Raw genomic sequence first — 27,434 nt, 5'->3', positions numbered from 1 at the left:
TGTTTATATCGGTAATTCCGAGTTTTCTTTTCTCTCTCCAATTTTCCTCAGGAATAATGCCACTGGCAAACTCCATGAATCTCTTTGGAGTCTTTCTGAAGGTTAAACTAACTACAAGAAAGCAGGATCAAAGGGGGAAAAAAAACTTTATTCTAGAAGCACAGAAATATTTACATAACACAAGATAAGCTAGAACTCATTTCTACGATGTAGACACACTTGTAAAAAAACTATAAAACCAGGCCATTTTTAGTTTGCTTGGGGAGGGGAGGAGAAGAGATATTTTTGTAGCTCATGTAACAGAAGAGAGACAAGGCTGGCAATCAGCACAGTACGTAATGAATCTAATTGAACCGATCCAGAGTTTTCAGGGTTTCCTGCCTGAAGGAAAAGAATCTCTCGGAGCCATTTTGATGCAGAAGAGGAGAAGAGAATAAAGGATCCCGCCGCAGCCCAGGGCTGACGCCTCCTCTGGGCAGCAAACCAAGGACCAGGAGGAGCCCAGCTAAAGGTTAAACGTCAGATGACAAAGCTGAATATTGATTGGGAAGTCACTGCCAGAAACAATGGGATTGATGCAGGCAGCCCTCGGAAAGCAAGACAGGAGTTTTAGTTTGACTTCTTCTAAGCTGCTCTCTGAGATCCTCAGCTGTGACTGCAAATTTTTGCAGCCGTCTACTGATAGGAGTGATGAGGAAGAATTCGAATTGATTTAGGGCTGGTCATTGCAGAACAATAATAAAAATTAAATGAAAGACACTTTTTTCACAACACATTTCTCAAGAACTGGCCTCTTTTTGGCCAGCTTTAGTAAATTCAGAATAATGGGAAGTTCAATACGCTTATCAATATTTATTCTAACGAGTTCATCATCTCTCCTCACTGATGCACTGGAACCAAACCCATCAACATTTCGATATCAAACACCCACTTCTGCCTGCCCTCAGAGAAGCAGAGCCATCCGTTCTGCCGTTAATTAGCTATCCTCTAGGAAGAAACGTGAAAGCCCGTGCTTTAAATTAGACCCATCTGGTAAAGGCTTTCTTGAAAAGATGAGACTTATGTCATGTTTTGGAGCTATCAAGAGGCAGAGGTTTCCCAGCAGAGGCCATCTGTCCCAGATAACTGCTGCCAGCCCTCAGGATTACAAATTAGTCCATAATAATTGTTTATATGAAAGGATGACTGAAGGGTCAGGAGGCTGACCTCTGAATATGAACATCACGGTGGAATCTAATAAACGCCCAGGTACTGAGATGAGGAGCGGGGCATCGCTTCCCAGCACCTCCCTCTCCTTCCAGGAAATTGCAGGACTCTTGCTCCTCTTTGGGTTCAAGCAAGAATTGAGATGATGATGCTTGTGGCCATTTTCCTACTTAACTGAGTATGTGCTAGAAAGTGTGGGACAGGTTCAGGTCCCTCCCTTGCCCAAGCAGTTTTAACTCAGTATCTGATTTTCTTGAAGTCTCGTAGATTAGAACCCTCCCTTGCACCTACCTGAACTCCTGGCTGCACATCTGGGATGAAAGCCCAGCTTTTGGAGATGAAGCTAACGCAATTTCTAGACCTGGATAACGTGCTAACTAGGTTCTGTTACACACAGCCCACGGCACAGTCACATTCAAGACTAAATCGCCACAAACCACACTTCCCAAACCACAGAGGAGTCTCAGACCACAGCCAGGCTTGGATCTGGTTCCCCCCCCCCCCCCCCCCATTCTATGTAGTTTCAATTAATTTCCAACGTGCCATGTGCTGTATTCTCTGGTCACAGTGCAGCTGAAGTGCAATCACACGAGTCCTGCTGTTACTAAAGCAGCTCCTGTCTCGCTGCTCTTATCGGGGCAGCACAGGTCTGGGACCAGCTTGTAAGGAGAGAAATTGCTTACATAATTTATGATGTCTCTTGTTGTCAAAATAACCCGACAAGCTTAAAAATATAAGCAGACACTGTGAGGAACAATATGCTTAAAATGTTGTGTTATATGGTAGTGGCACAGAATGGAAAACATTTGAAATTAGAAGAGAATAAAAATGAAAGGTATTAGAGAAACATCAAACACTTTCTGTATTTCACCCATCAATAATGCATCATACTTTGTTTTAAAGACAGAAGATGATGATGCCCAGGTGGCTCAAGGAAGATATTTGAAGTTCCAAATAAACATTACTACAAGTGGACTGTGCTGGTGGCATGTCACCCCTGGAACGGCCAGGGAAGGACCTGGCAGACAGCTGCAGCACACGGGCTCTACAGGCATCTCTCCTTCGTGAGAAGAACAAAGTGCTTGGACATCTATTTCTCCGTACGGACAGAACACCCACGTTACTTGAGCACAGTAACTTGTACACAGAAAAGATGCACGAACGAACATGCCAAAAGGCACCAGAGCATTGCGTTTGCAGAGGAAAAATCTTCCCTGCACAGCTACAGCAGGACAGGACCCCAGGCTCCTGACTTCAGGATCTACTTACAGAGATGAGGAAAAATATATAAAGTATATAGACAGAAAACTGAAGGAGCGGGTGGCTGTTTTCTGAACGCAGAGATGCTGCTGATTGCCAGGCTGCAGACGGACACCACGCATTTTAGAAATTAGTAAGTTGTTGGGTTTGGAGGTTTTTTTACCACATCAGTTGGATTTCTGACTGTGGGAATCTTTTCCTCAGAGAGGCTCTTTTCATAGGAACAGCAGGGCATGGAACGGTAACAGCATGAAACGAGAGATCTTGAAAAGCAGCGCTGTTCTGCAGGAAGCCGTGCATTTGCATGTTAAGCTACATCTATTCCCTGAATGCTCAGACACATGAAAGCAACCCCAGATTTTTAGTTAGCAGCAGATCTTTTAGCTTCAGCCTGAATTTAAAGGTCATGCTTGTTTAGAGTTTTCTTTGCACTTAGCTGGAGCAGCGCTGCACAGCTCTCCTTGGGAGGAACGGTGAGAAAAGCGCCGGCACAGCCCGGGGTCACAATCCTGTCTGTAGCACATGCTGTCTGACACTGGCCCCCGTTCCCAGCGACGGTGGCCCCGATACACTGGGATGTTGTACGAGAGACACTTCTCTGATATCGGTGACCTTAACAAGAGCTTTTTAGCACTTGTCAGGGCCGTGACAGCTGAATCTTTTTAGGCATGTAAATGCAGCGCAAGTGGAAAGCAACTGAACAAAACCCACTGTCCTTTTCACAAAACACAGCCCTAAGGGGAGTTCAAGACATTTAAACTCAATTTTAACCTTTCTCATCTTCAGAAATCAAACTTATTTTTGACCAAGCTGAAAGTTTCCTACCTGGCATGGAAAATTCTGCCCTTCGGCTTTGTGCCGCGTCTCCCTCCCACCACCACTGGCACGACCAGCCCATCGGCCAGCCAGGGCTGCAGGGCAGGGATGCTCCACTGTGCTTCTTGCTCCTCCTCATCCTCCCATGACACCCTGATGAACAGTCCAGCATTGCAAGGTTGTCATCAACACCACCGAGCTCCTCGGTATGCTGTTTCCTCCCTTACTTCGGCACTCAGAAGCAGGTGAAGTGGGAGATAAAGAATAAAATTATGACCCTTGTCAGCATCCAAATGAGCAGTGCTGATGTGGCCGCATGTTTGAATATTCAGGAAAGGAGCAGATCTACACACTGGGTTTACTGACATAAATGTTGGTCTTGGCTGTCGAATTCCTGGTGTTGAAGGGTGCAGAAAAATGATATGTATGCAGAATGGAGAAGAGGCGAGGTCTTGCTTTGCCTGCCAATATATAAAGGACTCAAGTGATTGTTAGTTTGTTTGCCTTTGTGACTGGATTGATATGGCTTATGGCAAAGTACCCTGCTGATAGAGATGAGCAATTAAATATCAATAGAAGCTAAGATCTTTGGATCTTCACCTGAAACGCACTGGGGAGCCGGTGGGGAAGGACCCCCTGAGAGACTGATCCAACCCAGAAGGAGCGGACACCCTCCAGAGGGTTATTATTTCAGTTCGTCTGGACTGTTCATTTCTCTCACATATGCTGGCGACACAGCACATGGTCCCATCTCCTCTGGAGGTGGAACACAACTTCTGAAGCCACAAGGTGACAGGGGTGGGGACAGCTCTGGTCTCACACAGGCCCATCAGTGACACACACCCCAACGCTGAGAGCTGAGACAAAAACCCCTCAGGCTTCCCAGCACAACTGCACGTAGCGGGACTTAAAAAGTCCCGTTCCGAGATGCCTGCCTTCCCCTCCCTCAACTTCCCCTCGTGGTACTGAGAGATGATTTCTCACATAAGCGAAGGAAAGTGCCTAACCTCAGAAGAATATTATTTTAAAGATGAGCATGCCTTACTCGGAAATCCTAGGTGCACCTGTTCAGCGCTTCACTGAAGGGCGAGTTCAGGTCTGACAGCAGCTGCTCCCAGGGGTACCGCCGGCGTTACGCAGGGGCAGTGGGTAGATGCAGATGGCGTCACCAAGCCAGCAGGCTTGCTTAGCAAGGCAGAACATCAGCCTGGGGCTTTGGAAGACTCAGGTTCTGGCCTCCCAATTCCCTTGCACGAACACATTTATGCTTTGGTCTGTTGCCTCCACAAGCACTGACGGTGCTGAGGCACCTGGTGTGCTGAGACCACTACTTATCCTGATGATGAGCGTGACAAAATTGCTTGGGGTTTGGATTTGTTTTTTTTAGCTGCTTGCTGTATCTAGGTAAGTCACTTGTCTTACACTTGGAGTAAGATTTCTGTTGCTTCCTGCCTGTACACCTCCCACCCAAAGGCATCTTCTTCCATTATTGCCATCCCTGGGCCACCCGTTCACGATAATATTTGACACTACAAAGTCTCGGAGGTTTGCTGTGTCACCCAGCACCGGAGCACCCTCCCAGCCCCAAAGCACCCTGAAAGATTCCATGTGCCTGCCTCCAAGTGTCCTGCTATACATCTGCCATATAGCACAGGACTATGGTCCGGACCAGACCACACGCTGAGGGGGGAAGAAGAGGAAAAGAGATTCTTCTTTTCCCTCTCTCACTTCAACAAATGCACACCGGGTCATCATGCTGGCTTATGGCAGCCGGTGCTGCCTTGCACCCCTTTGCATCCACCTCTTCCCTCTCCCCTTGGGCAGGCCATCAATCTGTCACCATTCTGGGTCTCAAATGCTACCAGTGCATGCCCCTGAACTTCCCCGGAACTCTTCTCCTTTCCAACTGCATCCTCTCCGTGTGTGCTGCATTAAGCTACCCAAGCTTTACTGCTACATTTAGGGTACAGAGCAGAAGTTACATAAAGCAGCAGTGTCCCTGTGTGTAAGGCAAAACTGATCTTACGTACAGGATGGAAACACTTGTAGCTCACAATGGCCACCTGAAATGGGGCTATATAAAATTGCAGAGCACACCAAAATAGAGAAAACATATCTGACACACCTATAAAATGCAAATATTGCCTATTAATTTTAAATGCATTATTTTATGAGAAATGTGGTCATACTGCATTTAAATGTGTAACTATCTCAGAATTTAGTGCATCAGTTGAAAATTTTCATGGTCAAGATAAAAAAAAATAAGAAAGCTTTGAATCACAGTTACTCACTTTTAGCATGCTCATTTGGGGTCTGCTCAGGCTCTCGGGCGCAAATAGCTCCGTATCACACAACATGTGAATGCTGTGGTCAGGAAGGATTGCCTTGGGAAAGAATTGAGAGAGAAAAAGAAGCTGAATCACTGCAGAGTCAGTATTTGGGGAATGCCGAGGAGTCCCTGTCAGTATGGCAGGCTCTAACGTGGGCAGCACAAGCATGGACAGAGGCTGCAAAGTACAGAAGCCAAGGTTTACATCTTCATATAGAATATAAACGACTTTTTTACAACCCATGGCCAGCTTGGATACAGGGTAAGTTAGGAGGCATGCTTAAGTTAGGAAGTCTACTTTCTGCTTCTGATTTTGGGCAAGTCCCCTTCTCCTCCTTTGTGTTTCCCAGCACAATTTATCATGTTCACCCTCGTGGGCTACTGCAAAACAAATCACTCCATATTTTGCACAGTACTCTGTAGATTCAACCTTACTAGTAACACTTTCTCAGATAGTCTCATAGAAGCAGCATGTAATTCTGAATAATCTCTCCCATTCACAAAAGATAGAAAAGTCATTAGTGGGTCTACGCAAACAGGATTTTATCAAGTTATCAATTTTGGCAGAAAAATGCCAATTCCTTAAAACAGAACCTTTTAGAAGCAAAAGTCCTCCTGATTAACAACAGGGTGAGAGAGAACTGGCAAAACCATTTAATTCTGGTATTCACTATGGAAAATCTGTAATTAAGTTCCTGCCCCACATCTCTTATTCACATTTTCATTTTTAAAAATGTTTACTTTTGTATTCTGCAAGGGGATGATAGGCACTTCCACCAAAACCACCAGTTTTCCTTTCAGCCTGGCATTCCTTTTGCCATCTGTGCTGTCGTGTTTCCCTTGGTGCGCCGGTCCCCACATAACGAAGATGCTTCGATCTACTGGTACAGCAGCACGTTGTTACATATCGCTATAAGCACTGCGGCAGTGCCCAGTGCTGTACAGCCAGCAAACCAGACTTCACCGGGAGTGGTGTTCATCTATTAATCTATTACATTAGCATTATATATACTAATCTATATGTTATATAGGAGGGAGAACAAGCATTATATACAATACATATTACAGTATCATTAATCTATTACAGAAGCTTAAAAAAAATAATCACAAACTGAAACAGTGCTCTTACACATTAGTCCAAGACCACTAAAATACTTGCACATCCTTGTTTTTCTGTAGTGATTTTGTATCATCACTTGAAAACAATGTTCATAATTTGGAATAAAACCACCAAAATTCGACAGCCTTTAACAAAGGACCCCCTAAGCCTTAGGTTGGTGTATATATGCAGTCCTGCTGTTCGAAAGGCAGGGATCCTCCAAACCTTAGCCAATGTGCTCCAGCCTAAACAAACGAAGTTGTCCCACACAAACATTTCCCGAGAGTGGGCTTCATTCTGAAAAGGTAAAAAAATCCCCTGTGGCCACATCCCTAAGCTGGGACATAAGGTACCGCCATGCACATGAAGTTTAAAGTTATATGGTACAAAACGTGCATAACTATGAATGTTCTAACCCGGGAGTTTTCACCACAGAGCACTGTAATATGGGAGCAGCTTAGAAATGTTTTCTGTATGAAAACGCAAAGCAAGCACTCGCTGTCCCGATGTTCTTATGAACAAGTAAGTTATTGACAATATCTGGTTCTTCTAGTGCAAGTTCAAAGCCCACAAACGCAGCCTTGGACCATCACAGAAATATGGAAATTGCTTTTATAATAAAGATTTTTTTATGATTCTCATTGTAGGCTATTAGGCTGAGGGTCCACATTTGTAAATCATGTTTATAATTCAATTATTTACATAATGGACAAAAATGCAAAAGCAAGTAAGATACAGAGTAGAAATATTCATAGTTTCTTATTATGGCAAAAAAAGATGACTTCAAAACATAGCTTTAAAAATGAAGGCCAACATTATTTCTAGACGCACAGCTTTTAACGGTCTCGAAAACACACTCAAAACTAAACCAATGATAAGCAAATGTTAGAGATGCAATACATAACATTCCAGGCTAATACACAGGCAAGATAACATTGGGAAAGAACTGGGAATTCTTGCCCTGAAACCACAACGCCTTAGTACCGTCACAAAGAAGTTAGAAAGCAACATACCTGACACTTTTCCCTACACCTGCAATGGGCAAGAGAAAGCCCAGCCCATGAAAAGGGCTATTCAGTGGCCAGCCACGATATCCTTTGCTTGAACATATGTAAATCTGGATAAACAAAAGACAAAAATGAAGGCTGATATGTACGTTTCCATCTTCTCATCATGCTTGCATTGTTAAATGGAGAAACACACAGGGCTGAAAATTACCATGCAGGTGTTTAAAAGACATCCGCAAGCAGTTCTGCTATGGTCTAATTAGTGTTCTAATACATATTACAGTGCAGAGTCATCATTATTTCCTCTTCATTAGCTGCTGATATATAATGCATCTTAAAAAAATGTCTAACCCTTTTTTTAAATAAAAAAGAGCTTGTTTCTTCCATTAACATAAAAAAAGGCAACAGGAATATGATTAATGCATGCCATCTAAACTACGTGCATTAAACATTAAAAACCAATGCACCATCTCAGCCTAATGTGCATTTGCAAATTATAAGATATGCTTGTCAATATTAACACTTGCACCAAATGCAAGGTTGTTTAGAAAGAAAACAGCAAAAAAAAAATCCTGCTGTCTTTTTGTAAATGCTGATCCCTGTTCCTACTCTTTGGAAAGAAAGAGACCACCAAGTCCACCAGAATGCATCCAAATTATTCAAGGCGTGGTCTGACCTGGTGGGTATAGAGCTACAGATGTATCTGTCTTGTAGTCACTCTGCGAGAGCTGTACACCAGCTTTAAATTAATTTTGGCTAGCGACAGCACTCCCCCTGCCCAAGCATACAGCTGTAGGATGGAGAAACTGCTACAACGCTGCCACTCCTCTCAGCTTCTGGGATGGACTTTGCAAGCGGACTGAGCTTGGCCGTGCTGCAGCTGACCTGCCCGCAGGACCCCAACCAGCTAGAGCAGAGCTAACACACACCTGAACTACAGTGTCACAGCAGCAGAGCCCGGGTCTGCCAGAGGCTGAGAACACCTCTGTCCGTCAGACACACCTGAAACATCTCCCCATGGGATAACCTGTGCCAGGGACAAGGTCGTCTCCCAGCTTGTTGGCCAAGTTTCTGTTGGTGGTACAGCGTCTTTGGTTGTTCCAGTTAAACTGGGGGTACAGTCACTTACCCAGCCCACCCTCTCCTGCTGTCCGCACATCCCCTAGAGAAACCTGATGATATTTTGGGAGATTGAGTGATGTGTCAAAGACCCAGCTCCTTCCCCTCCCCTGCCTGTGCAGGCTGGATACCCACAGAAGAGCACTAACAGACACCAAGGTATCGCTAAAATAAGACATTCCCTTTTCCATCTAAAAATTTCAATTCTCCATCAAATGTTGAAAATTAAGATGAACTTACCAGAGGGGACAGCAGCTGAGGAAGGTACATTTTTATGCCTGCTTGGCCTTTGACGACAGCCCTTTAATTACAGCACATGGCAAGTCCTCAGCAACGTGCTAATTATGCCTGATCCCCCAAACTCAACTTAAAGCTTCTCTGCAGTTCTGCTCTCCCCCTTCTCTGACAAAGCAATAACAGATGCTCCACAAACTGATCCCTTATGAAATGTAACACCAAGTCTATAATGAGGTTTAACTGCAACAACAACAGATTTTACTCTTCCTCTAGAGATCTACAGAAATCTGGTCCATTTTTAGAAAAATTCAAGCTATGGGGAGCAAAAAACCCTAAAGTTGATGCCAGTCACAAAGCTGATACAAGTAATTGAGACGTCCGGGCTGCAGGGCCATGCCCCCTCGCCTGCTCTGCATCCAGCAGCCACTCAAACATGGATTTAGACCTTGAACTAAAAAACTGTGGGTGAATTCACACCCTGCTGAAGCTCACTTGTATCTCACCAGTGACTTTGCACTGCAGCGTCACTCTGTCCTCGTCGAGAATGAGCCAGGTTCATATCAATACCATTAAGCAGATGGAAGCAGCTCCAGGATTTGCTAGGGACGTTTCTGTCCCTGGCACAAGAAGACTTTTTTTTTTTTTTTTTCCTTGGGTTGAGTGAACACATCACCTTCAGTCAAAATGAGAGGAGGTGCTCACCTGGGGCTGTCCCCTTGCTGAGGGACATGGCAGCTCACACCACGTTATACTGCTACGGGCGCACACCGACGTGGGGTCCAAGTCCCCTGGTCTCATGACGGGGTGAGAAGAGCAACCTGCCAGCAAAATCCACAAAGCCAAGCCAGGACCAGTTCGCTAGCTCCCTGCTGGGTACTCTCACATCTTGGCAGAGCCATGCTTCATCGCGAAGCCTCAGAGCGTTGCGATTCAAGAGCACCCCACAAACAGAAGCAACAAGAGCTGTGACTGATGCTGCGGGTAAGGCTCACTATGCCTTCACGTTAAAGACGGAATCAGCAGCAAACAGGTTAAACAATTTAGCTCAGGTTGTTCAATAAATCAGTTGCAGAGTCTGGGTTGGAATCCAGAGATCGTCTCCTGCTACCGTCTTGATTTAACTTTGCTAGAATCACCTTAATTATTTTGTTTTTTTGTTGCAGGCAAAAAGTTGAGCATAGGAAACAGCACAAAGCCCTGTGCAATGCTGAGAAGAAACCATGATGGGATTTTGTCTCCTTTGCTGAGAATACCCAGGATAAAGAGCAAAAGGCTGAAAGCAGATAGGCCACTCAGTTTTCTTGGTTTGTTTTTACAGGGGTTTCTTCCTTTATCTTTAGTATTAGCCAAGAACACTCCAAAGTTTCCCAAGGGAAAGGATAATGGTGTCAAGAAAATTTAACATGTATTTGAGATGAATTCAATGCAGCTCTATTAGCTTTAGGTCGGGTTTTGGTGTTTTTTTTTAAAGACCTGTTTACGTCTCAGCTTAAAGAAACTATTGAACTGCATATAACTGCAGTGGTGTGCTATACCTCGAGCCATATTAAAGTAGCCTAGAAGCACAGCAGTTTGATAATGTCTTAATGTACCATGGACATTATATATATATATATATATATATTTGATTTCATATATTGATCACTCTGCACACAATTAGTTGAGTAAGTGCAGATTTACAGTCAGCGCTGCTCCTTACTCTTGTTTTCTGTAGTGAATAAAACTGGCTGAAGCGTAAGTGTGGGAAAGCAATCATGGTTCCTGACCTCAGGAGTGACATCCATCCTCAGTAATGAAGCACAAAGGCTTTTTAAAATCATGCAGAAGAGCAGTCTGTTGGAGTTACGCTGACTGGTCTCTCACTTATGATTTAAAATTATTTTGAATGGATGCTTAAAGAAACATGATTTTAAAGTATTTTTTAAATTGAGGTTAACCTCCAGCTTTAAAAAAGTCAGAGAAAGAGTGACTACTTAATTTCAGTTCCAGACAGTTCTATATTCGACACATAAAAATTGAAAAAAAAAAAAAAAATGTATATATTTAAAGGCAACAATAATGGTTTTCCTCCCCCGTTTGTCTGAATAAAGGTTGCAGGTATTTGTATTGTATTCTAGTTGTTGATTACTCAACAGATACAGGTAAATGTCTTTTATCACCAAGACTTCTGAAGATGTTATTTTGACGCGTCCACTTGGACCAAACCCCACTTATAGCACATCAGGAAGGAACTGTAAAATCAATTAATTCAACAGCTATTTCTGCAGCCTAAAGTGTAATTACCCATGAAACGTTGATGTTTTTCAGGATAGCAGAAATTCATCATTTACGCTTAACCTGGACTATATTTTCCCTCCACGCATCCTAGAAGCGGTGCTCGGATGTGCAGACAGAAAAGGGCCGGTGAGCCAGTTCTCACCTATTCTGGACCAGTTAAAACATTGTTTTAATGCTTAGGAAGGTGTGGTGGGGCACGGGCAGATCTTCCAACCACCAACCAAAGCGTTAACCAGATGCCTACCAGTAAAGACACTTGTCCCCTTGGTAACGCCTTCTTTTTTCCCCTCTCCCACCTTTCCTCTGCTTCTTGTCCCACTACCAGAGGATGTGTCTGTAGATGAGGAGGTTTCTGAGTAACTTCTGTGCAGACTCGTAGGGAGCCATCACCTACCTCAGAGCACATGCCTGCACAGCAGCAGCTCCATGACAGCAGCAGCAAGGTACCACCTGCCAGGCTTCAAGGGCATGCGACGGGGCTGGATTTCCAAAAGTGCTGCGTCCCCTGCACAGAGCTATGTTGAGAAGTTTGCTCCAGTTAGGGATGCTGGATATTAACAACAACTCTAAACATAATGATTAGTTCATCTGCCTCAGACTTACAGTAGCCTTTGCGTGAAAGTATTTTACAGTTGAATAACTTTTTTAGCTCTATGTAAAAGAGGCAACATCAGTATAATCCTTAGAATCTAATAACGATTCCATCAGTGTAAAATCATTATCCTTAGGCAACAAGGAAACCAATTCAATTATGATGTTGGTTGAAAAATCGAGGGTGAAAAGTTGTAGTACATATTAAACTTGAGGCTGGAAAAGTTGTAGTACATATTAAAACGGTTACTACAGAATTTGTGTACCCAGGCTAACAAATGCTAATATGTTCTTTTGTTACCTTCTAATTTATGTGATACATGTAAGCCTGCAGCAAAAGAAACTTGTTTTAAAATTCATCTACATTAAAAAATAGCAATGCAATGAATTGTAAAGTTATTAGCATTCATGTCTGGTTGTGTTATTAAGCCGTACACATCAAATCTGGTAGTACAAGTACAGAAATGTCATAATGAAGTAGAACAGCATTTAATCAGAAGAATTTCTAAAGGTCATCAGAGCACCATATAAATTCATCCATGCATGACAGCAATATGAAATAAATAACTGAAAGAGCACAATAAGAATAAGCTTCAGTCTTTGAGCTGTTTCCAACAGCAGAAGAATTAGCCAAATTTTATGCTGAGAGAATAGCTAACAAAAAATACTGAATTCTGTAGCTTTAATTAATGGAAGACTAATAAGACACAGATAAGGATTTTTACACAAGGGAGCTAACGAGGTATGTACACTGATAGCTTCCTACGAACAGCTGATCTCATACGTCTCTGTAAAACTGAAAAGAAGACTTCAGTTCCGTTTTTTCTTCCTCATTAGCCAGATGAGCCCTAAATGATTCCGTTTAAATAACCAATGATTTGTTAATATTTTTGCACTCCTTACAAACAACAGTTTGACTGCTTTAGGACATGTATTATGGGCCCAATTCTTATTCTTGGCAGCTCCAAACATTGGAGCCATTTTAATATTTCACGTTAACGTACCGATGGCTCCATTTTCCTTGCTGAGCACTGTGATGCTCCGGTACGGTCAGGGCAGATGCAATGGGCACCCAAAGCAAAGCTCTGGTACCCAGAGTCGTGTTCAGCGGCACCTTGCTCTGCACAAAACCAAACTGATTTCACTGGGACACTTCCCAGAATAAAGATCAGTTCACAGTGATCAAAGGCAGCAGGATCTGGCTCGGCAGGTGCAGTCACACGGTCTGGGAAGGTGATGCACTGCGGTGCTGCACCAGTGCAAGGAGACCGGCTAAATAACTAATTCCCCAAAGACTCTTTCTGAAGCCGTGTAGGTACCACCTATGGCTTTCACCTAATTAGTTTTCTTGGACAGAAAAGGGGGGAAGCCCTTGTTTTGAGCTGCTCTCCAGCCCCAGGCACTGCTGGCACAGAGGCCGGAGGGGCACAGGGGACAATGAGCCTCGCGCTTCCCTTCTCCAAGTGGCCACTTCTAGGCAGGACCAGGACCAGGAACACAGCACAGGGGACCTAATCCTTTATTCTATTTGAACAGGATCACTGTTACATTTTCATTATAAGGATTTTTTATTATTATTTTTTAATGGTAGCGCTTTGTCAGAATTCAAACCCAACCATATTCCTGGTGCTGCAGTAACTGCAGCCGTGCTGGCAAAGGGAAGGGAAAGCAGATAAAGTGCTCTACTAATCCTGTGGATTTCAGCTGGCCAAACCTCCAAGCACCATGTCTGTAAAATGGATCTCTGGGTTTTCCTAGCCTAATTGCAAATGGGAATTTCTTACAAAGCAACCACTTGTCTCCTGCTGGACTCTTAAATCTTCTGAGTTCATGTGCGTGCCCGTATCCGTGTTGGCCCTTTCCCTTTGAAAGGGGCACTGACAGTCATGGAGAACACTTCGGATTTGGCACTATAGCAGAGACAAAATACAGATACTATATATTTCTACAGTGGCAAGCCAGCTGAATTACCTGAGTGATTTTGTGCATCACCAAGAGGGAAAAAATAACACGCTACTCTACATTTCAAACTAATTTGGAGAATCCACCACCATCCCCAGAGAAGTGCTTGCTTGTTTCTGAAATTATACCGAATCAGGTTTTTCAGCCCAACTTCCAGCACCCCCTGCCCTCCATCCTTATTCCCCGGTGCCTGTGCTGGTGCCCTCAGCACAGAGTAGTGGGGACTGAACCTACAGCCCCAGACTTCAATTTCCTTCACCAGAGCAATTCCTACACTGAAAAATAATGCCAAAGTCTCACACGCTGAGTCATAACAGTAAAATCTTAATCTGCACATCATCCATCTTCTAATGGCCATGGACATGACACACACAAAGGGGACGTTACACTATTATTTTCCATCTCTTTATTTCATATGTTCCCTCTAGGCCCCATCGAGTGAATAATTATTATTTTTTTTTAATTCTAATAAATGACTGCAAAAAGAAACAGACAACTCCAGAGGCTGAGTACAGTCTCATGCATCATTTTCATATTTTTTTGTAATTCATTAGTGTCTGCAGTAAATGAAAAAATTTATAACCACACTCAGGTTTCCCAAGAAATCATCCTAGCAGCATGTTTACTGAATCAGCAGGAAAACAAAATGAAATCAGAAAAGAAAAAGCAGTATCTAAATGAAAGCTAGAAGAGCTGAAAAGAACCATGAGATTATAATCTTAAATTAAAACCACAGTGAGGGTAATATAAAAAATATTCTAATCACTACATCCAATTAAATGAAGTAAATCACTAAAGCATGTTAAGTGCCTTAACTATTACAATAATTAAGAATCAAACAGAAATCAAGCATGTTTGAAAGAGTGATGCTGCACATTAGGAACAGGGAATGCTGTTTCCCATTCAAACGCAGAGACAAAGCAGAAACACCGGAGATTCCCAGGGGCCTGTCACCAGGGGTGCCCGGTGTGGAAATCCTCGCTGGGAGAGCGGGTGGTCTCTTCCCCACAGTGCCAAGGATGTCCCGCTGCCCAGGTGACCGGCATCTCAGCCTCTGCCCTGCTCCCATGCAGGGAAAACAGCAGGGCGCTCCCCAGAGAGGACTCCCACGGATGGCTGCAACCCTTCTGCTGCCCACACCTGGCAGCCCCTCCGCTCCTCTCCCTCCTCCCCGAGGAGATACGCAAAGAGAAACCTGATGAGGAGCTCCATGAGAAACACTACACAAACTGCCGTGCTGTAGGCAAACACAGCTTCGGACATTTTACGGTCTCACTGTCTGATGCTCCAAAGCAAACATACAAATTAGAATCACAGCAACAGTCTGGGCTGGAAGGGACCTTTAAAGGCCACCTAGTCCACCCCCTGCCATGAGCAGCAACATCCCAGCTAGATCAGGTTGCTCAGAGCCCCGTCCAACCTGGCCTTGCATGTTTGCAGGGATGGGCACCTACCAGTGCCCTGGGCAGCCTGTGCCAGGGTTCCAGCACCCTCGTCGTAAAAAATTTTGTCCTTATACGTAGTCTGAATCTGCCCTCTTCTAGTTTAGAGCCATTGCCCCGGCTCAGCGACAGCGTTAACATGTATGACTGCCCGAACCCGCACGGTGCAGACCAGACACCTGCCCAGCGCAGGAGCCTTCTGCCCCACCACAGCCATCAATCACAGCACAGCCACTCGATGGGAATCTGTGGTTCACGTACAACTCCTTATTAGACAGTCGTCTTCCTAAATCCGTCTGAGGCCATGCATAGGTGATAAATATTTTAATTAGTAAGATTAGCAACCAAGAAGTACAATTTAGACACAAGATTTATTTGCAAATGATAATCCCAAACTTTTCTGCAAAAGCTGGATCTGAGCTTTCCGAATACAAAACATTGCTACTGTGCTAGGCTAAAATAGTGGCACACACAGAGACCTCACTTGATCACTTCCAGAGAGGCTTTAATAATTTTTGGTTGGTTGGTTTTGGTTTTGTTTTTTAAGTCATAGCATCCCTGCTTATAGAGAACCCATTTTTACTAAATTCCACACGGCTGACATTTACTTGCTTTCAGAAAGCTATGCTAAATATTGCAGGATAGTTGAACTTAGGTGCACTCTAAAACTGGAGTCAAAAGCATGCTTTGTCTAGACAAAATGTACTTGTATTTTGAAAGAATAGCTACATACAGAGTCAAGGCAGGGAAACTTGTCCTGCTGGAGTCCAATGCTGCACGAAGACACCCTGAAGTGTGGTAGGACACTTTCACAAGATGCAGTGAGTGCAGGAAAGGAGGAATCATTTGCACCATGCTCTTCCCTTGTTTCGCTAACACGGTAGCTCTGATGATTGTAAATAATCCAGATCATTTATTTAGCCACATTACCCTGCACTTGGGGAAGGAGGAATAGTATTTGAAGGGCTAACACATACTGGATTTTAAGGACATGTAAGTAATTGCTTTTAACAGTTCTCCCTCCATTTGCACTTTGCACATCCCTTTTGCTTGGCAAACGTTTGTACATGAAAAACACAGTGAGAAAAACCAAAACTGAATAAAGGCAACAGGGAGTTTTGTTCCCATTCTTCTTCGTATTTGTTTTCCCTGTAAGGAAAATGCATTCAAGTGCTCAGTGTGGGATTTCATATGTTGCAATTTTATCTCAGGAAAGTAATCTCTCCCACACCGCACTGTATGAAAAGGAAGAGAATACAGAGTAATGCGGGGGTTTTCATTCCTACAACTTCTTTATTGCCAGCAAGTAAATACAATTACAGATTGTGCACAACAATACATGCTAAAACTATAAAATATCTGCAGTATATCTAAGTCTATTTGAGAACTGTCAAGCCTACATTCAGGTAAAGAAGAAGAAAAGAGCAAACTATTTACAGAATGATGAACTCCCGGGCTCTTTTGGCAGCAGGAAAGCGCTCAGAAAGGAATGTGAGCAATCTGCACCCTGCAAGGGCCAGTGCATCACCTCACTAGCACTGAGTTTTATTAACAGGCTGAAACACTCCCTACTCTGCAACCACATTTGCAATATTACTTTTAAGAAGCTCATTTTCACCAAGCCCAGCTCATAATCACTTTTGCGTCTTCAACCATAGAACTGTTAAAATTTTACAGTATTAGACTAAGTATAGGTATTTCATTGGCAAGATTGATTCTTGAATTCTTCCTTTACTATGTTCCCAAAGTATAACCTGCTCCGATCCCAGTGCTGAGAGGTCTTGGCAGCCTTCAGCCTGCTCTGAAATCATCAGATTCCTCCCACAAAATGGTACTTGCGTCCTGAGTACAAACTGCTGGCCCTCTCACCCACTGCCCCCCAGCAACCATACCCCCAAAACAAGCGCTCCCAGCCCAGCCAGCGGTGCTGAGCCCTTCCCCGCTCGGGGGCTGTTGTTTCTGGGCCCCTGCACAAATACCAGATCAAATGCAAAAGGGTGTTCAAGAACACAGCCTTGCAAAACTCGGGTGAGTACTAACGTGATCTGATCTGAGCCATGAGAGAGGACGAACCCACTATGATGGTGTGGAAATCCAGCACTAGAGCTTGCTTCAGACACACACACCTCGTGGTGAAGGGTTTAGCTAAGGCCTAACAGCTAAACCCGGTGAGCACTGGGCTCCTAGGAGATGGACGTGTCGACACGTTATCAAACTATGTGCTGTTCTCAGCTTTCAGACCAGGCTCATGCCAAAAATACAGTCCCCTGGAAGGATTTTCAGTATGATGCTGCATTTAAAAACCCACAAGTTAAAAAAAAAGCAACAATAACAAAGTACCAACATTAATCCAAAATGTCTCAGTAGAGGAATCCCTTCAAAATAATACTTTTATCCACAATCCAGTTCAAATTTTCTCCATTTTAGCACAAAATATTGCAAACTACATTGGAAAAAAAAACAAAACCCAGACACAGCCTCGTCCTTCAGTGCTTGTGCCACACCACGACAGCATCTCTACTTTAATAGGAGGCTTTATTTTTATTTTTTTTTAGGGTTACCCTTGGGGAACTTCCCAGTTACCTGCCACTCCTCCACTTGGCTGAAACTATGCTGTGGTCCCTCCTGCCCCTTCAGAACCTACAACCACTGCAGCAGGTGATTCAGCTTCAGACCCGCTCCCGCAGGTGACTTTTCACCTCCGATGGGCCCCCCCTCTCACAACCCGCCTCTTCCATTATCTGTATCATGTAAGTCTTCAAACTTTCATCCCCAAAGATTTAACCAGCCTCCCAGCTCTTCCAAACAGTTCCTCACTCGAGAGCCTCCACTTATCTGTGAAGATATTTTACCTTTCACCATTTAAAGCTTAGGTTTTTCTGTGTTTGAACTTCAGTCTGCTTTATTTTATCTTCTAATATATCTCAGTGTCTTTTACAGTTCCTGGTTATATTATTATGCATTTGAGCAAGTCTCCTCTAAGGAATGACCTTATCTATAGGTATTAAAGCCTGACATCTTTCAGCTGCTCTTTTAATGCTGAATTTGTTCTTTGGGCTGGGAAGGGGAAGGCCGGGTTCAGTGGATAACCAATAAATATCTGCTTTGATCTCCCTGCCCAAATTTAACCCTTTTCACAGGCTCTGTCTATAAAGTCTCAAATAATTGCTCTGTCTAGAAAAACTTGCATCTCTAGCAATATTTTGGAGGTCTGGCATTTCAGAAATGAGGATCACTTCCCCAAATACAGAACAGGAGGATTTGATCGGAGCAGCAGTCTGCATGTGTGACACGCTGACTGACCGCTTCAAATGAAGATGCCAACAATGTAGAAGGCAGTAATTGCCCCCCAAAATGTGCTTTCGTTAAGAGTTAAGTTACAAAATGTTGTTTCCCATCAAGTTTTTCAGCTCATCAAGAATATATCCTTATTAACGGAATCCTAAACATACCCATTATATATTCTGCTTTTTAAACACTGTAAATTGCAATCCTGAATGCTGCCTAGTGACAGTAAGTTCTTTAGGGTTCTTGTATACAGCACTGCTCTTGCCATTAAATTTCCAATAAAGTACTTTCATTTTTATATCTGAAATCCCAGAAATGGCACTAGAGAAACCTAGTATTTAACTCTTAAATTTAATACAAAGTATTTCACTCAGCATGAAAGCATTTTAAAATTGCTCCAGTGCAGGCTGTGGTTCACTGCTGTACTTGGTGAGCTTAGTATGTCCATGGCAACTGATGAATATTACTGTTGCTGCTGCTATAAATAACAAACCTATTTGGCGAAGTCTGAGATGTAAATATTAAATCCAGCACAAAGGTAATTTTCTGTTCCTTCTTTTGCTCCCTTCTGAGTTAGGAACCTATACTTGCACATCAGTAGCTTATTTCCAAATAGAGCTGCAGGTGTCACAATGTTGCAGAAACCAGCAATTTTGATTGACATTGCTTTCAACCAGAATCACACGTGTGGGGTCAGGTGCCGGTGCAATGCTGTGTAATGCCGAGCTGGTTGTAGCAGCAGCTCCCCCTCTGAGCCATGAGTGCTCCCCAGTCCCAGCACTGAAACGGTACAGAGGCACATCTTATGGGGAACCATCAAAACCTGTGACTTCATTTTCAGAAAGATAAAGGCAGACTCTCACCTGCGAGTACCATATGTACAACTGGCTCACTATTTTGCATGTGCAGATTAGGCATGAGGGCATGCAAATGGAGCTAATGCCCTTTGCAATAGATGGTACCGCTGACCGTGAGCCCCCGTTTGGTAGCACACTGCTTTGGTGGGAGTGCCAGCAACTATACACGTGGTGAGGAGAACCGCGCGCAGTTCCATCGCCCAGCGGATTTGGGAAGTCACGTACTGTCAAATCTCTACACATTTCCCTGCTCTCCTGGCCACTTTCCCACTCCCAGCAAGGAAGAGGGGGACACCCCTACTGTCTGCCCATGCAATGATGCTGGGCTCAAGCAGGGCAGAAGCACCTGTAACTGGGCTCTGGTTAGCTGGGGACGGCAGCTGTGTGTGACGGTTCCTCCCCACAAGCCTGGTGACTGCTTGGTGGGGCACGGACCCAGAGCAGATCTGTCCCCTCCCTGGTGGGGCCCTCTGCACCACTGCAGCCAAGCTCTGGCAGAGATGCTACTTGCTTGTGACCTGCCACTTCCTAAGAAGAATTCAGATGAACTGCAGAAGCAGTTTGCCTCGGCTGCCTTCCTGGGCTCTGCCAGGAAAGCTGCTGGCTGTTGGCTGTTGCATCCCTCAAGTAGTTAGATGGTTGTCTCAACTGCGAAGTGGCAACTCTCCACTAAGGGGTGGCCAGAAGCAGCTTGCTAAATCATCTCACAGTTGCCGTTCTGCCCTGCTACCCATCAGGCTGGCTTGCCTCCCACCCCTGGGACCTGAGGCTCTGCAGAGGTGGCCTACAGACCTGCCTGTGTTCATGTTTAATGGGCATGGCAAGTGAGGAGCTGGGGAGCAAGCCTGAGCCCAGATCCAGGTCAGACGTGAGCTGTAAATGCAGCAAATGCAACGTTCTCCTTCCCGATCCCACTTTCCACACGCATCCACTCTCAACAGCACCTAAAAGGGGATCGGTGTGCTTCGTCCTACCCAGATCTCACCTTCCTGCCATTCCAACACACCACCAGTTCACTGGGACACTGCAGCTCCACAGCTCTGCCACACTAAGTTACTCCAGGGTCCGTTCCAAGATACCAGCCAGCTACACCTTATCCAAAGGCATATGGAAACATCCTTTGACACAGCACCAGAAACCTCGGTGTTGAAACCACTTGATTTGAGAATCAACTTGAGAAGAGAAATAGTAGCATCAGCACAGACCTCCCCTCAGCCCAGGAATTTGCTTTTAGCCATATTATCCAAATCTCATCTTGTCAGGCACGGCAGCCTGCATTGAGGTGTACCGCTTTTGACATTCCAGGATGTGGGTAAACAAGGTAAACACAAGTGTAGGAGAAATAAATGGGAATGTTAGAGAATTGCTGCTTAGACGCAGCGCTAAACCCTCTGGCACTGACTGCTACAGTTCTTTGTCATAAACACATCAATTACAATGTTTACATCAAAGCTTTCAATAGATTGCACTATTAATATAAAAATGACAGCTGTCATGCAACACATACAGCAATGGCACACTTTTGAAGCCTACAACAAAAATATGGGGTTTGATTCTGCAAAACTAAGGTTCATGCTCAGGCAAACAGTTGATTAAATTCAAGGAAACTAGCCAGCTACATAAATAAAGACCTCGGAATCAGTGCCAAAGCCACGCTTGTAATGCAATTTAAGTACATTATTCTCAAGCAACTTAACTAATTCTTAACATAATAATAACAAGTAATTAAATTGTAAATGTGCACAACTATGGATTTTTCAATGTAGGCAATAAAACATTTACCACAGCAGAATTGCTGTGAAGTTCACTGGACCTACCTGCAACCTGGACTGGATAAACCATTTGCAATGTAGGGATCAAATCCTTTTGACTTCAGCTGGTCTCAGAGCCAGGCACCCAGAGTGCAGTCCCTTACTCTTGAAAGTGAAGCCTTAGAAATTCATACTTTTAGACTTTTGTACCTGTAGGTGAAGAATGCTCTTAAGGAAACGCTCAGACACACCATGTGCTGGCTGGAGGCCACAGGGATCACCACAGCCACGACATTACAGGAACACCCCTTGAAGCAAAGGCAAGCAGGCGATGCTTAACCTCCTTGCCACATGCTCAAGGGCTCATACAACGTGCTCATGAAAGTCCTCTTTAAGCATGCTGCTGTCTGGAGATGTGGAGGGTGAAGCTTGAGGAGCCTTGAAAGGGGCTCCAGGCATCAGCACGAATTCAGAGAAAGGGCTGGATTTAGAGCTAATGCTCTGCAGTTTGGTGTAAATCAGAAGTAAACATGTTGAAGTAAAGATGAATGAAGGCAAAGAGAGGATCAGCCTTGATGTCCAGCACCCAAGAGCAGTCTGCTCATGCTGCAAGCACCTATACAAATGCATAGCAATCCTTGTTAGGCTTCCCCTGATGCAACTGCAATACACATATGGCTGTGTAACCATGCAAATAATTTTAAACAATTGAGCCATTATACTCTGCATTTACCCCCTACAGTCAGTCAATGAGACCATGTACATGATTTCTTGGAGGATAATTCATTATGGGCTGTAACTGCTGGTTTGTCACTGGGACAGTTTGTTGGAAAAGAATAAACTCTGCATTTCATTATAAATCCCAAAGCTGACAACTTTAAAAAACAAAAAACCACAAAGTATTACACTAATTTATTTTTAAAACTTTAGGGAAAAAAGCTATTTTCTTCATAAAGATAATTGAATGGATGGGAAAATACAGAGTTTTATTGGAATGATTCCTGTATCAACTGCCCAGTGGAACGGATGGGACGGTTCGGGGATTCAGACTCCGTTCTGCGTGACTGGGGGTAGCAAGGTCTGGGGTATGGCGTGGGCAGCTGACCCCGGGAAATCAAATACAAATGCAGATATTGGGGTGGAGAGAGGTGGAAGCATTCATTTTAGAGTAAGAAACAGCAACTAAAGCCCACAGTGAAAAATATATATGAAAGGCATTTTCATTTGCATATTTGGGTGGTAGCCTCTCCCTTACACAACATAGGCGGGATAAAAAAAAAAAAAGAATAATTGATCTGTATTGAGCACCAACTTAATTTCTTTTAGAAATCTTTACTAAAATAATTTATTCTCATTGGAAAATCTGCACATGGGAACCTAATTACTGCCAAAAGTTGAAAGAAGCTGTTCTTTAGCTTCTGCAAGGTAAATCCTTGCAATAATGCAATGTTCTGAGAAAAGAAAACTCTGAGCTGAAATTTCACTGAAGCAAAGCTCCTGCTGGGCTGGCTATCACCTACAGGTGCTGTGTTGAAGGCGAGGTAAAGCTGAACAATAAATGCAATATTTCATGGTTCCATACTCTGAGTGTGGAAGGCTGGAGGTGGCCTATAGCACAGCCATGGAAAACATGAGATCTGCTCATTCATTTAATTACATATAATAAATCTAGAGGAAACCCACCCACCACATACAGCGGGCAGTTCCAAGCTCAGGGTATGTTTTGTACAAAGGCTTAAATTCTGTTGCACTCAGCTAAACTGTAATGCTTAAATCCTCCTCTGTATCTTGCCCTGGGCCATTTTAAATGCACAAACAGCTGCAGAATGAGTCTTTCCACAGTGGAAACACCTCTCAAGAGCCTAACCACCTTCCAAACTGCTTTGCGTTTTGTTTACTGAATTTTATTGTCCCTGCTTCCCAAGTGCCTGCTTTTAAATCTCTGCTGCTTCCTCTACTGTTGCTAATTTTACCGGTTTGGGCTATTTTAAGTTTCTTTCCACCAACAACTGTCTTTGAATTCTCTATTAATGCCAAAACGTTCACATTATAACCCCACGGACATTCCCAAACCAGTAGTTTTGTAAATCTTTTCCATCCTGCCGCATACACGCTGCTGGTTTCACCCTTCCTCCTCGCCCCACCAGGGCCCATTCCCATCTGCTGGGGTCTGGGGTACAGTAAGGACTCCGCTGAGTTATTTTGCAAGCCTTCTTTCATCCCCAAGTTTCAGAGAGTGTAAGAAAGTCTTGCAGGGAAAGGTAGTTTTACTGCCACAGACGCTAAGAAAAACCAATTTATCTTTGTTCTTATCTGTAGCCTTATCTGCAAGAAAATACCAGCCCAGTATTTCAATATACTGCTGCCAGTTCTCAATGTCTGGATTAAACACTGCCATTTTTCCACAAATTGCCATACTTCAAATATTTTATTACCAATTTTGGAAATGGAAAGCTCTCATCGTTTAAAAAAAAGATCACCTATGCAGTACTAGAGGGAATCATTATCAACTGAACCAAAAGAAGCGCAAGAGAGAAATTCCCACTGCCAGGAGCACCTGCAGCAGAGACCTCATCCCCCAAACGCCAAACTCAAACCATCTCCATCAGTTTGTTTTTCTCACTCAATTACAGGGACAAGGCCAGCAAGGAATCTGAAAAGGCAGAGGTGACTGAATGGGAGTTAAAACTAGCCATGGCAGCCGGCTGGATGTGACCCTGACACATGGTGTCTTGGTGTCCAGGCTCAGCCCCACCAGCACGCCTTGCCCCAGGACCTCTCGGGTGCCCTCAAAGGGCAACCCCCTCCCCATCCTCCAAGTGATCAGCAGCACAGAGGAGACAACCACCTCTCCCAGGGCTACAAACTTCACTTTTCCAGCATTTGTGTCCAGAATAGGTCCATGTGAGTCTAACGGAGGAATACCAACCCCAATGCTGGCTTCGCAAGGAGGAGAACTTGATGAGGAAGGAGGACCTGGGAAGAGATGAAGCTGCAGATACCCTGACCCATGGGATGGGCAAATCCTCCAAGCTGGGTGTGAACTCACTAACCCAGCGCTCAGGCAATTACTTGTTTTGACATAAATGCGATCTAATCATAGCTGCTGCCTCCGATTATTGGACTTTGCTTCTGTTTACACGGTATTTACATAACTGTATAGGGCTATTAGGCACTTGCACCCAACTAAAAGCCGAATCATTCACTGGCTAACTCACAGGCACTGAGCAAGCTGCTCCAGTGGCAAGTTGGCAGGGCACCGGGGCTATCACATTGTTGTTTGCCGCAACAATTCTGCTTTCCCTTACAGCTGGGGAAGGAGCCGGCAGCACCCCTCCCAGCACAGCACTCACACGTTGCTTTGCATTTCCAAATGACAACATTCTCGGAGCTCTGCACTGTCAATCCTGAAATTGTTTTACACCCCATAAATTCCATAATATGCCAAAGTAAAGATCTACAAACCGTCATCATTTAGGATGATATACATTTAATTTCATCCAATAAAGCTGCTAGCACTTACTACAGCACCTTTCCTAGAAAACAACTCTGTGTCATCTAAACAGCATGTCTCCTGCCTGCAGCTTTCATACAGCACGGAGCTGGGGGAGCTGGGGTCAGATCTGATCACAGGAAAACACAAACTCTGTCAAGGCAGTAGAGGCACAGCTGCTCACGCTGAGCCTGAACCAGCACAGGCGGTGCTGGATCCATGCAGCTCTGGACAGGCTGCCCTGCGGAATAAAGCAAAGTCAGAAAGGTCTGAGGCAAATGTCCAAGCCAGACTTTTTTTTTTATATTTTTATCTGAGTGAATTAACATGCTGACAGCTCATGGTGTCTTCTGAGCTCATGCTGTCAGCCTGCTCGCTACCTTGTCTAAAGCAGGTAGAAAAACTTGGGTACAAGTGGTATTCGGACCTTTCATCTTTCAAGCCTGAAATGTGTTCCCATTTTCCATTTCCCCTAGATGCCTTGTTATCATGTCTAGCTGCTGTCCTCACAACCGGTAGTCTCCACATGGCAAGGGCATCGTGTTTCTGTTCCAGCCAGCGATGCGGAGGCTGCAAAACCCATGCCCTGTGCCAGGACACAGCAGCACAGACTCAGGCTGCAGAAAAGCCAGACACACTCCAGCCCTGTGGGCTCAACGGACCCTAAAAGCCTCCCACATCCAGGACCTACACAGGAGGCAGATCCCCTTGCCATATAAACAACACAGCAGGAGGGAGGCAGGACCACAGGGCATGCAAGCATACTCCAGCCTACGGGTAAAGGCACCAGGAGCAGTGAAGAGCCAAGCTGCATGGGCCACCAGCAAACACTGCTATAGCTCTTATAAAGGAGGAAAAAAAAAAAAAAAAAAGCCCAGACCCTGACATATGAACGAATGGCACCAAGGTATGAATGTACAATGAAATAAAGCACAAAATTCATGTCATGTGTCCTTGTGCCCCGCTACGTTGCTCTCTTCCTTCTTCCAGTAGCCATTTTATGCAGTTTTCCTCTGGCAAATCCCTCCCTCCAGCACACTTTCATACCTTTCAGGCCTAACCTGCAGTCAAATTTATTTCCATAAATTCATTGAACTGTAGATTACTTTAAGTAAAACATTTCCTTTGCTAGCTAATGTCTCCCATGTGTTTGAGCATTTTAAAGCCACTTTCAAGCAGCTTTGCTATCTCTCCTTAGCATGCACAGCGAAGTCCCCACGCAGGGCTTTCAGTATGGAAGAGCCTAGCATGGAAAGAAGCTAAACAGAGAAATACTGTCACCAAAGAGGAGGAAAAAAAAAAAAAAGAAAAAGAGAAAAGCTGACAGGAAGAAAAACTGACACTGGAAAAATGCCAGCTCTGTACAGTCAATCTTTGGGTTAGCAGCAGAAATGCCATTAAGTGAAAAAGGAAGAGGGTCTCTGATGATATGCACAGGCTTAAAACAGAGTTGATTAAAAAATAAACAACAATAAAAAAGTCACATTTCTCTCTACTCAGTATTAGTAACAATCTATTGCAATTCACAGACACGACTGTGCAGAAGTTTATAGCATGCAGTCAGAGAGCCAACCCTATGGACCAGAAAAGACATGTAAAACCATCCAGCCTGAAACATTTGGTTTTCTTCACCTTTAGCTTTCTTCCCCTCTCTGGGGCAAATCCTCCTCTTGGCGCTAAACTCAAAGAAACTTTTTTGCAAGAGCGGGTCCAGCCTTGGCAATTTCGGTAGCTCTGGGCAGTGCCAGGGTGCAGCGGTGCTCCTCCACCACGAGCATCCCATGGGGCGCACCACCTTCATCCCAGTTCGGCTCATGGCAACTCTCCAGCAATGGATCCTTTGGCACTGGAGAGTCCTAAGAGAGCACTCAAGCTCGTACCTCTCTGCCCAGGCTCTTTACCTCTAAGGAAAAAGCAGACCTTGTTCGTTTTGCCACACAGCTGGCGGAAACATTCTTCATTTATCAGCATCACTCTATGCAGCTGTACTTTTAAAAACATCTCTGCTACAGAAAGAGGAACTGCTTTCAAAAAGCCCATTTGAATAAATTCAATTTTAGGGTCCTTCCCTGGTGATTATGATACGTAACCTTTTTTCAGAAATACCTGTACAATCTAAGATCTTCGGTTGTTAAAAGCAATGTGGACTCATGAAATCATTTCAAACAAATGGGACTGGAAAATCAAACTTTTAAATGCTAGATATATAAAAATATTTAGAAGTCCAAGGATTGCTAGTAGGAAACCTACCTAGTAGGATTTTTATTGTGAGTGCATCTGTCAGTATTTAATATCTATGAAAACTGGCCCACTGCCACATTTTAGAAATAGGAATATGCTGCAAGAGTTTAGATACCCAACTCCATACATTTTGCCCAAGGCTCCTAAATCATTGTGTGGTTTGGAAATGTTTATCTTCCAGCTAAACAGTATCAGTTGTCTGAAAACCCTAAATGCAACAGATACCTGCCATGGTAAATTACCCAACCAGTACAGCTGGTGCCCAGACACATGATTAAATTGCCACAGATTAACAAGCAACTACATTTCACTTAGTGACTTTTAGTGTTTTACCAACACTTTTAGCCCAATGCAAATTAAGAAAAATGGGTTCGCATAAATGTATTTCACTGGGGTACGAGCCTGTATTTGTCATGGGCAGAGGACACAGGTAATCAGTTATTGAGGCTCAGCGGAGCC

The 27,434-nt window shown here is 44.1% G+C and overlaps 1 long non-coding RNA gene across 6 annotated transcripts in view; it reads right to left on the bottom strand.

Annotated features, from left to right (window-relative positions):
- Nucleotides 1-27,434, bottom strand: part of LOC114016143 (uncharacterized) — a 210,108-nt gene that overhangs the window by 11,869 nt on the left and 170,805 nt on the right. For 4 of the 6 annotated variants that reach the window (XR_008732102.1, XR_008732103.1, XR_008732101.1 and 1 more), the window contains exon 4: nucleotides 5,574-5,666. The exons of 1 other annotated variant lie outside the window; for it this stretch is intronic. This is a non-coding gene — a long non-coding RNA (uncharacterized LOC114016143). Of the gene's footprint in view, nucleotides 1-5,573; nucleotides 5,667-7,723; nucleotides 7,830-27,434 lie in introns of those variants that run through there. One more of the 6 variants, XR_008732105.1, reaches the window with a different exon arrangement.

Source organism: Falco cherrug, chromosome 4 (assembly GCF_023634085.1).
Source record: "Falco cherrug isolate bFalChe1 chromosome 4, bFalChe1.pri, whole genome shotgun sequence".
NCBI classification, from domain to species: Eukaryota; Metazoa; Chordata; class Aves; order Falconiformes; family Falconidae; genus Falco; species Falco cherrug.
This window is presented reverse-complemented; position numbering and strand designations above follow the sequence as displayed.